Genomic DNA, 9,499 nt, shown 5'->3' with positions numbered 1-9,499 from the left:
TGCCCTGCACACGGCCCCACGGGAAACAGTAGATATTGGAAATCCAGATGGGAAACCCTGGGAGTCAGGCCCCTTCAAAGTAACCTTTTAAAGCCTCCATGTTCTGATTTTCGGATATACCCAGAACAGGGCTGGCCTAACATTTCCACCGTATTTAATGGCTAGTTTTCTTCCCTTTCATGTAATGCAGCTGTACACCAGGGCCAATATGAACGTTTCCTCTGTACACAGACCCCCCTGCGTTGGCCCTAAGAGCCAGCTCTGCTAAGTCAAGAAACACTGACTCCATCCTCCCTCTTTAGTACAGTTTTCACTCAGAAGGTAGGTAGTTGGTTCCTTCAAACACATTTCACTATGATAATCCCCTTCTTTCCTCCAACACTCAGGTCAGCCGCCTTTCTCCTCTCCTGCCATCTTCATAGTCTCTCCAAAGGGAGGTGGGTGGAGAGAAAAGGGAGCTTTCTTCCTGTTTGTTCCTAATCGCATAGAACAAAGGTGCAATGCCAAGATGTCGAAACTCTATCATACCCTTCAAACTGTGAGTGAATCATCTGACTCAAAAAAATCCTAAATTACAGATGGAATGAGGTGTAAACTAGCCAGCAACGCAAAGCTGGAGAAATTTTCCCACCTCATGTATTAGGTACCTGTCTTTTTTCTGCTACCAGTATTCACATTCTTATGGTTTATACACAAAGAAGTCAAAGGAAAAGATCAACAGATTTGACTAAATGAATATTCAAACAATATAAAGAAAAGGAAGGAAGGAACAAAGAAAAGGACAGGAAAAAGAGGGAAGGGAAAAATAACAGACTAGGGAAAACATTTTCAATAAATAGGGTAAAGGGCTAATACCTTAATGAGATAACATTATTATTTTCTCAATAACTAGAGGCCTGGTGCATGAAATTCATGCATGGGAGGGTGTCCTTCAGCCCAGCCTGCGCTCTCTCGCAATCTGGGACCCCTCGGGTAGGGTCCCTAGGCCTGGCCTGCAATCAGGGCCTATCAGGGCTTTCCTTCCCCCGGCTCCCGGCAGCTGGCCCTGCCCCCACTGCCACCACTGCTTGCCATCTGTGCAGCACTGTCCCCACCCCCCGCCACCAGTCGCCTCCCTCTGTGGGTGACAGGCTTGGGCTGTGATCGCTTGGCTGGCCTGGGCCTCCCTCTGTGGGGTGATTGCTGGCCAGCCCTGCACACCCACCACAGTGTCGCTGGCTGGTGACCTGGGCCTCCCTCTGCAGGGCGATCATGGGGCGATGGCGGGGCCCCCCAACCAATCGCATCGCACCCGCCTTGGCTGGCGTGGTGCCAGTGCGTGTCATAGCGTGGTTGTCCAGAAGGTTGTCCGGGTGGTCTTTCTGCTGTTCCATGGTTCGGTCAATTTGCATATTACGCTTTTATTATTATAGATAATGTTCTCAGTGTTATTTAATTGATAATAGAAAACAGGAATGAACAGAATTCACAAAATAATAAATGCAACTAGTAATCAAACACAGAAAACTAGCCTCACCAGAGATCAAAGAATGCAAAATTAAAATATCAAGATACCCTGAGTCACCTAATAAACTAGCAAAAGAATTTTATGTTAACACTCAAAGTTGGTAAGGTTATTGTGAAACTGGCACCCAAACACTGCTGTGAGCATTCGAAATTGGTACAATCCTTAGGCAAAGAAGTTTAGAAATACATGTCACATGCCATAAAATTGTTCATACCCTTTGACCTAGAAATCCCATTTCTAAAAGAGAAAATAATACAAAGATAAAGCTATCTGCACAAATATATTCAAGATAACCCTGTATAATTTTTACAAAATAGAATCAACCTAAAAGCCCAACAATAGCGAATAGTTAAATAAACAATGGTACATTCATCCATTCATTTATTCAAAACATATTTATTAATCAACCTCCATGTGCTAATCATTCCATTTCCACTGTCAAATTCTAAGGGTAATCAATAACAGATAAGTGAGAGAGACTATACATTTAGATGATTTCCAGTTGTATCAAGAAATGTCAGCCTTCAGTAGAACACTGACATATATATCACTCCCAAATCATTAGGGAATAAAATACCCAGGATACTGTTAGAGTGGCTATCATCAGAAAGACAAGAGGTCGTAAGTATTGGCAAGGATGTGGAAAAGGGGAACTTTGTGCACTATTAGTGAGAATGTAAATGTAAATTGGTACTATGGAAAACAGCATGAAGGTTCCTAAAAAAAAATTAAAAGTAGAACATATGACGCAGCAATCTCAATTCTGAGTATTTATCCAAAGGAAATGAGAACAGGATCTGAAAGAGATCTGCCCTCCACATTACACAGCAGTACTGTTCACAAGAGCCAAGACTTGGAAACGGCCTACATGCCCATCAACAGATGAATGGATCAAGAAGATGTGACTATCTATGTATATTTATATACTAGAGGCCCGGTGCATGAAATTCGTGCACAGGTAGGGTCCCTAGGCCTGGCCAGCAATCAGAACCAATAGGGGCCTTCCAGCTGCCAACCGGGGCCTCCCTTCCCCAGCTGCCGACTGCCGCCTTCCTTTGTTCCACGCCGACCCCTAGTGGTCAGTGCACATCATAGTGAGCGATCAAACTCCCAGTCTCCTGGTTGAACTCCCAAGGGGACAATTTGCATATTAGGCTTTTTATATATATATAGAAGATACCTATATAATGGAGCATTATTCAGCCATGAGAAAGAAGGAAAGCCTGCCACTTGCAACAACATGGATGAACCTTGAGGGCATCATGCTAAGTGAGATAAGTCAGACAGAGAAAGACTAATAGCGTATGATATCACTTACATGCGGAATCTAAAAAAGCCAAACTCATAGAAACAGAGACTGGAATAGTGGTAACAGGGGATGGGGGGTGGGGAAATGGGGAAGATGTTGGTCAAAGGGAACAAGCCTCTGGTTATAAGGTGAATAGGTTCTGGTGAGCTAGCGTAGAGCATAGTGATCATAGTTAATAAAACTGTATTTTATACCTGAATCTTGTTAAGAAAATAGATCTTCAATGTGCTCACCACAGTAAAGAAATGGTAATTATAAAACATGTTGGAGGTGCTAGCTAACCCTATGAGGGTGATCATTTTATAATACATAAGTGTATTAAATCAGCACATTGTATACCTTAAACTTACATAACAGTACATGTCAATTATATCTCAATAAAGATGGAAAACAATACCAATAAAATGAAATAATCCTATATAATAAAGAGGTTGTATGCAAATTAACCCTCAAGGCCTCACAAGATGGCTGCCTGTGACCAGGCCAGCAGGAGGGTTAGTGAGGGATGACCAAACGACTGAACAGCAGGCTGCGTGGGGCGACCAGGCCAGCGGGGGGGCCGTGAGGGGCAACCAGGCTGACATGGGGGGCAACCGGGCTGGCGGGGGGGGGGGGGGAACTGGGGGCGATTAGGCTGGCGGGGGGAGGGGGCAGTGAGGGGAGACTAGGCCGGCGGGGGGAGCAGTTGGGAGCGACCAGGCCGGCAGAGGGCAGTTAGGGGCGACTAGGCAGGCAGGTGAGTGATTAGGAGCCAGTGGTCCAGGATTGTGAGAGGGATATCCGACTGTCAGTTTAGGCCCAATCCGCAGGATCGGGCCTAAACCAACAGTCGGATATCCCCTGAGGGGTCCTGGATTGGAGAGGGTGCAGGCTGGGCTGAGGGGACCCCCCTGTGCATGAATTTCGTGCACCGGGCCTCTAGTTTTTTACATAAAATGCCTTGATGACCATTGTCCTTGAGACCCACTATTTAAGGCACCAGGGTCTGAGCCTTGGGAAAACCACAGAGACAGCTATGCCAAAGGTTCTCAGTAGCCCAGCATCCATAATCTGCTGTTTGAAGGCCTTGAACTTAAGTGTCCTAGAGCCCCCTCCTCCCGGGCCTGAGCAACCAATTGCCTTAAAGAGCCCTATCAGTGTTACATGAGGCCTGGGTCCTGGGGCAGCCAAGATAGCAGGCGGAAGCAGGGGATGACACGGCTTCGCTCCCCCGTGGGGCTCCTTAGCCCTTACTGCTGCCTGTCACTGCACCTGCAGTCCCCTGGAGGCCCCACTGCTGTCCAGGGAGTGGGGAACACTGGGCGTGCGAGGGGAGAAAGTTAGCATCCAGGGAGCTGACATGCCTGCAGACACTGGGCTGCTCGGGTTCACCTGACCCAAGAGAGTTCATCAAGCTGCACCATTGGCCACTGGCTCTGAGAATGGCACTCACCTCCCGGGCACACAGAGCTGGCTCGGCACTCACAGTAGACACTCACAGTGGGCATCAGCTAAGGGCCTCCCTCTAAAGCTCGGGTGGGAAACCTTTTTTCTGCCAAAAGCCATTTGGCTATTTATAACATCATTTGAGGGCCATACAAAATTATCAACGTAAAAAGTAGCCTGCTCTATTTGATCAAACATTTAATTAACTCACCCCGAATACCTTGGCAGGGCCAGACCAAGGACGAACTCTGTGTATCAGCCATTTGCCCACAGTGTAAATTTCTCCAGCCTTATATGGCCCTGGGACCCCAGCCCTGCTCTAAAGAAACCACTGTCCCATGCTCCCTAAAACCCAAGATGTTTTTCAATAAGGGATAACCCTTCCTTTCACAACTAGAGATAAGGGTTAAAATGTACACCCTCGGCGGGGATAATAATAGTAACAAATTAAATATAATATTTGCTATGTGCCACAATTATTCCAAGTGTTTTACATATAGTCATTCATTTCATTCTCACAACAAACCTGTGAGGAAAGAACTATTACTTTCAACCCCACTTTACACGAGGAATCTTGAGCATAGGGATATCGAGTAACTACTTCTCAATCCACACACAGGCAAGCGGGATGCCTTTTGACCCAACGATCCCACTTCCAGGAATAAATTAACCCCCAGGAACGAAGCTCTCTATGCACAAATATACTCGTGGTGGCATCATGTAACACGGGGGAAAGTTGGAAGCACTCTGAACAGAGGAGCAAGTAGAGATGGCTAAGTCAATGCATTCATTTACCGTGGGATTTGGGCTCAGGCGGGCTGGCTCTAGTACCTCAACCACAACACCACTCTCTACCTTAGAAAGAGCCTAATGCCCTAGCCAGTGGTCGGCAAACTCATTAGTCAACAGAGCCAAATATCAACAGTACAATGATTGAAATTTCTTTTGAGAGCCAAATTGTTTAAACTTAAACTTCTTCTAACTCCACTTCTTCAAAATAGACTTGCCCAGGCCGTGGTATTTTGTGGAAGAGCCACACTCAAGGGGCCAAAGAGCCGCATGTGGCTCGTGAGCCGCAGTTTGCCGGCCACGGACCTAGCCAGTTTGGCTCAGTGGATAGAGCATCGGCCCTCGGACTGAAGGGCTCCAGGTTCTATTCCAGTCAAGGGCACGTACCTTGGTTGCAGGCTGGATCCATGTGCGGGAGGCAAGCCATTGATGTGTCTCTCTCACATCGATGTTTTTGTCTCTCTGTCTCTTCCCCTCCCTTCCACTTTCTCTAAAAACCAATGGAAAAATATCCTTGGGTGAGGATTAACAAAAAGGGAAGAGATTAGCTACCGAAATTTACACTGTGGGCAAATGGCTGATATACAGAGTTCGTCCTGAAAGCAGTTTGGAAACAAGGGAGAAGCTAACGCCTGAACAATGAGGGACATGGAGGGGGTTAGTCTCAGGGCCCAGGCTACATGTTGCTGACCTCACGGCTTTGCCTGTTCTGGGTCTGGGTGCCCAGTTCCTTCCCAGAATCAAACTCCATGCCTCTCCCTCCTCCTCTTCTGAAAAAAACAAACAAAAAAACAAAACAAAACTAAACTAAGCAGGTACTAATCCAGGTACTGACCTATTCATTTAGAGGAAATAATTGTGCTTTTATTCTCCCCCAATGCCTAGAACCACAAAAGCTAACCTAACCCAACACAGAACTCCTCTCCCCCACTGAGGTTGGTGAAGGACCCTGTTAACAGCTTTCGTGGGGGCACTCATCCAAAGCCTCAAGCTGTGCTCATCAAGAGCCTCCTCGCAGAGTCCACGAGTCCAGGCTACTGAGCAGTGCTGCTGAAGTGGGCTTCCTCACATTCAAAACCCCTCCGGTCATGCCGGGGGGCAAGCCAGGGCACAGAGCTCAGATAGGACTGCCTTGCCTTCTGCAGTGGCCACACACACACACACACACACACACACACACACACCCTCCCGCCCACTGCTCATGGGTGTGCACAGCATACCCCGCCTCCCACCCACCTGGCACGCTCGCATGAATCGCATGCACACACATGCACTTCCTTCTCCCGTCTGTCCCCCTCTTGCCTCCTCTGAAACTCACTGCCGAGCTTCTGCCAAGGTGTGTAGGGACACAGGTGAGGCCTCCCTGAGCCTCTGCTCCCATATGCACTTGGGTATTTCCCACTTTTACTTTTGAAAAAAGTAATGTTCTGGGATGTGGACAGAGTTATCCGGCACCGAAATCAGGGCTGTCTTGGATTAAGGAGTGCACACCCTTGGAGTTTCCAGTTTGATGTCTGTGGCTCCACCTCCCTGTGAGCAATCTTAAAGATCAGGACGTGTGGACACGGACATGTGGGACTTTTCCGGGGCCCGAACTGGAGTCACACTCACTGCATGGCTGCTGTGAGCCCCTTCCTTATGGTGCGTGAGCCTACTAAGTGCCCAGTGTGGGCACCTCAGCTCAGCTTGGTGGCTCTCCTCTCAAACTCTAGAATGCATGTTATGGGAAAAGGGAGGAGACTGAGACAGAGGGTCCCACTCTCGTGAAGGTCTCAGAATGTGTCTACAGAATGTCACGGTCAGCCTTCTGTCTCTGAGAAAGAAACCAGGCCATGGACTGGGGTGGGGTGGAGGGGGTTGGCTCTGTGAGCTGTGTTCGCAGTACAGTCTGCATGGATCAGTCGGTAGGTCATCATGTAGATGAGGTAGAGGCATCCCCCGACACACACAACTCAGGAATTCTGTCCCAAGCAAAGGACTCAGAAAAGCAAAGGGCCCCGTCCCCTTCTCTGTGAACTTGTGGGATCAGCAAAGAAAAGGCAGCCTGACAGGAAAAGGAAAGCACAAGCTAACAACAAAGACCAACGCCTTGTCAGTGAGAGGAAAGGTTTCTGGGGTCGCTGAAGGCACAGGCGTGGCTGTCAGACAAGAGTGGATGTCCCAGCTCCGCAGTCATTGATATCGTCTCCCGGAGCCTCAGTTTCCCCCTCTCTGAAATGGGGATAATAACAGTCTCTTTCTCTTGAGGTTCGTATGAAGATGCAGTGAGAAGATCTGTGTGAACTGGCTGGCACGGTACCTGGCAACTAGTTAAGTGCTTGATTAACAGTGGATAGGATCTCTATTATTTTACTATCTGTTAGAGAAGGATGGAAATTGGAAGTTTCCTGACTGCATGAACCCCCGCGTTCTTTCTCCTTCAGTTGCATTTGGTTTAGAGGTTTATTTTCCCGGCTGGATCAATGCCTCCCAGGTCCCACCCTGTGGGGCAGGAGTGGCTCTCGGGGTCCATCCTCCAAACCTGTGGAATAGACAGGACCTATCTGCCCGCCTTGGATAACTAACTCCACCCTGCGCTGGAAGAGAATCAAAGAGGCGGGTCGGCCCATCTGGTCAGACTGCTCACTAATAAAAGCCAGGATGCTTCAGAAGAAAGAGACAACTTTTCAGAAATGTGATGGACCCCCTGCTGTGACGGACAAACCATCTGTTTGTTCCATCTTGCAGATTGGGGAGTGCCGCCCACCCGAGAGGTCTTTCTGACAGCATCGGATGGAATGCTGTTCCTGTGCTCACACGGGTGCTCTTTTCAACTCCAAATGTAAACAGCTCCGAGAAGGAAGAAATAAAGGACTGTGGGGGCGGGGGAGGCAAGCAATTACTTAGTGCTTCTTTCCTTTGTTTTTTCCATGGGGGTAAAGTGGTACATAACATTGTTAGTTTCTACTTGGTGTTTCTTTAAGGGATCCCTGGGTTGGGACTACTTGAGGGTAAGTTAAACTCCTTTTTTTTTAATTGATCTCTCTTTTTTTTTTTTTAAGAGAGAGGGAGTGAGAGAGAGAAAAAAACATCTAGGTGAGCAGAATGTCCTCTGTTTCCTGCTTGCCCCCTACCAAGCCCGAAACCTGGGCATGTGCCCTGACCATGAATTAACTGGCAACTTTTTGGTGCACAAGATGACACCCAACCAACTGAGCCACACCGGCCAGGGCATTAACTTTTTTTTTTTTATTGATTTTTTACAGAGAGGAAGGGAGAGGGACAGAGAGCTAGAAACATCGATGAGAGAGAAACATCGACCAGCTGCCTCCTGCACACCCCCTAACCAGGGATGTGCCCGCAACCAATGTACATAGGGCATTAACTCTTGATCAACACCCAATATAACTTGGAAGGAGTAAAGGTTTTAAAAATTAGCTTGGAAGAGCCCTGGCGAGGTGGCTCGGTTGTTTGGAGTGTTGTCCCGTGCACCAAAATGATTGCAGGCTCAATTCCCAGTCAGGCACATACCTAAGTTTCAGGTTCAATCCCCAGTCAGGGTGTGTACGGGAAGGAACCAATCAATGTTTCTCTCTCACACTGATGTTTCTCTCTCTCTCTCTCTCTCTCTCTCTCTCTCTCTCTTACCCTCCCTCTCTTCTTCTCTCTCTAAAAATCAATAAAAACATATCCTCAGGTGAAGATTTTTTTAATAATTAGCTTGAAAGGAAATAATTACAATATATATATTTGACAAAGAACTTGTAACTGAAATATATAAAGAACACTTTCAATAATAAAAAAATCCAACAATCCAATTTTTAAAAAATGGTTAAAAGATTGCAATACTAGTAGATACTTCATCAAAGAAGATGCACAATTTGTGTATCTTCTTTGATGAAGTATCTACTAGTATGAGAGAATTCATCATCAGTGAAATACAAATTAAGACCATAATGAAATAGCAGTATACTGCAATTAGGATAGCTAAGGTGTTTTTTTTTAACCTGACAATACTACGTGTTGTTGAAGTGGAGCAACTGGAACTCTCATACCTGGCTGGTGAGAATGAAAAACAGCACCACGACTTTGGAAAGCGTTTTAGAGGCTGCTTATAAAGTAACACCTACCCTGGGCGTACAACCCAGCAATCCCACTCCTGGGAAAGGAAAGCAGGAGTCTGCATAAAGCCTTCCACACGGCTGCTCATAGCAGCCTTACACAGAATAGCCCAACGTGGAAAGAGCAGAGATGCCCAGCCATAGGGGAGTGGGCCAACGGCTGTGGTGTGGCGATGTCCCCGCCTGGAGCGCTGCTCAGCGATAGAAGTAAATGAAGTAACGTGCACAACGACAGCTGAACCTGAAAAACACGGTGCTGAGCAAACTAAGCCAGATGCAAAAGATTAAAAATTAAAAAAAAAAAAAAAGCTTCTTCAAGCTTTTATTTCTGTGACACTCTAAAGAAGACAGCCGGATGGACAGGGACAG

Source organism: Cnephaeus nilssonii (genome assembly GCF_951640355.1).
Source record: "Cnephaeus nilssonii genome assembly, chromosome: 14".
Lineage (NCBI taxonomy): Eukaryota > Metazoa > Chordata > Mammalia > Chiroptera > Vespertilionidae > Cnephaeus > Cnephaeus nilssonii.
Note: the sequence above shows the minus strand (reverse complement) of the source record.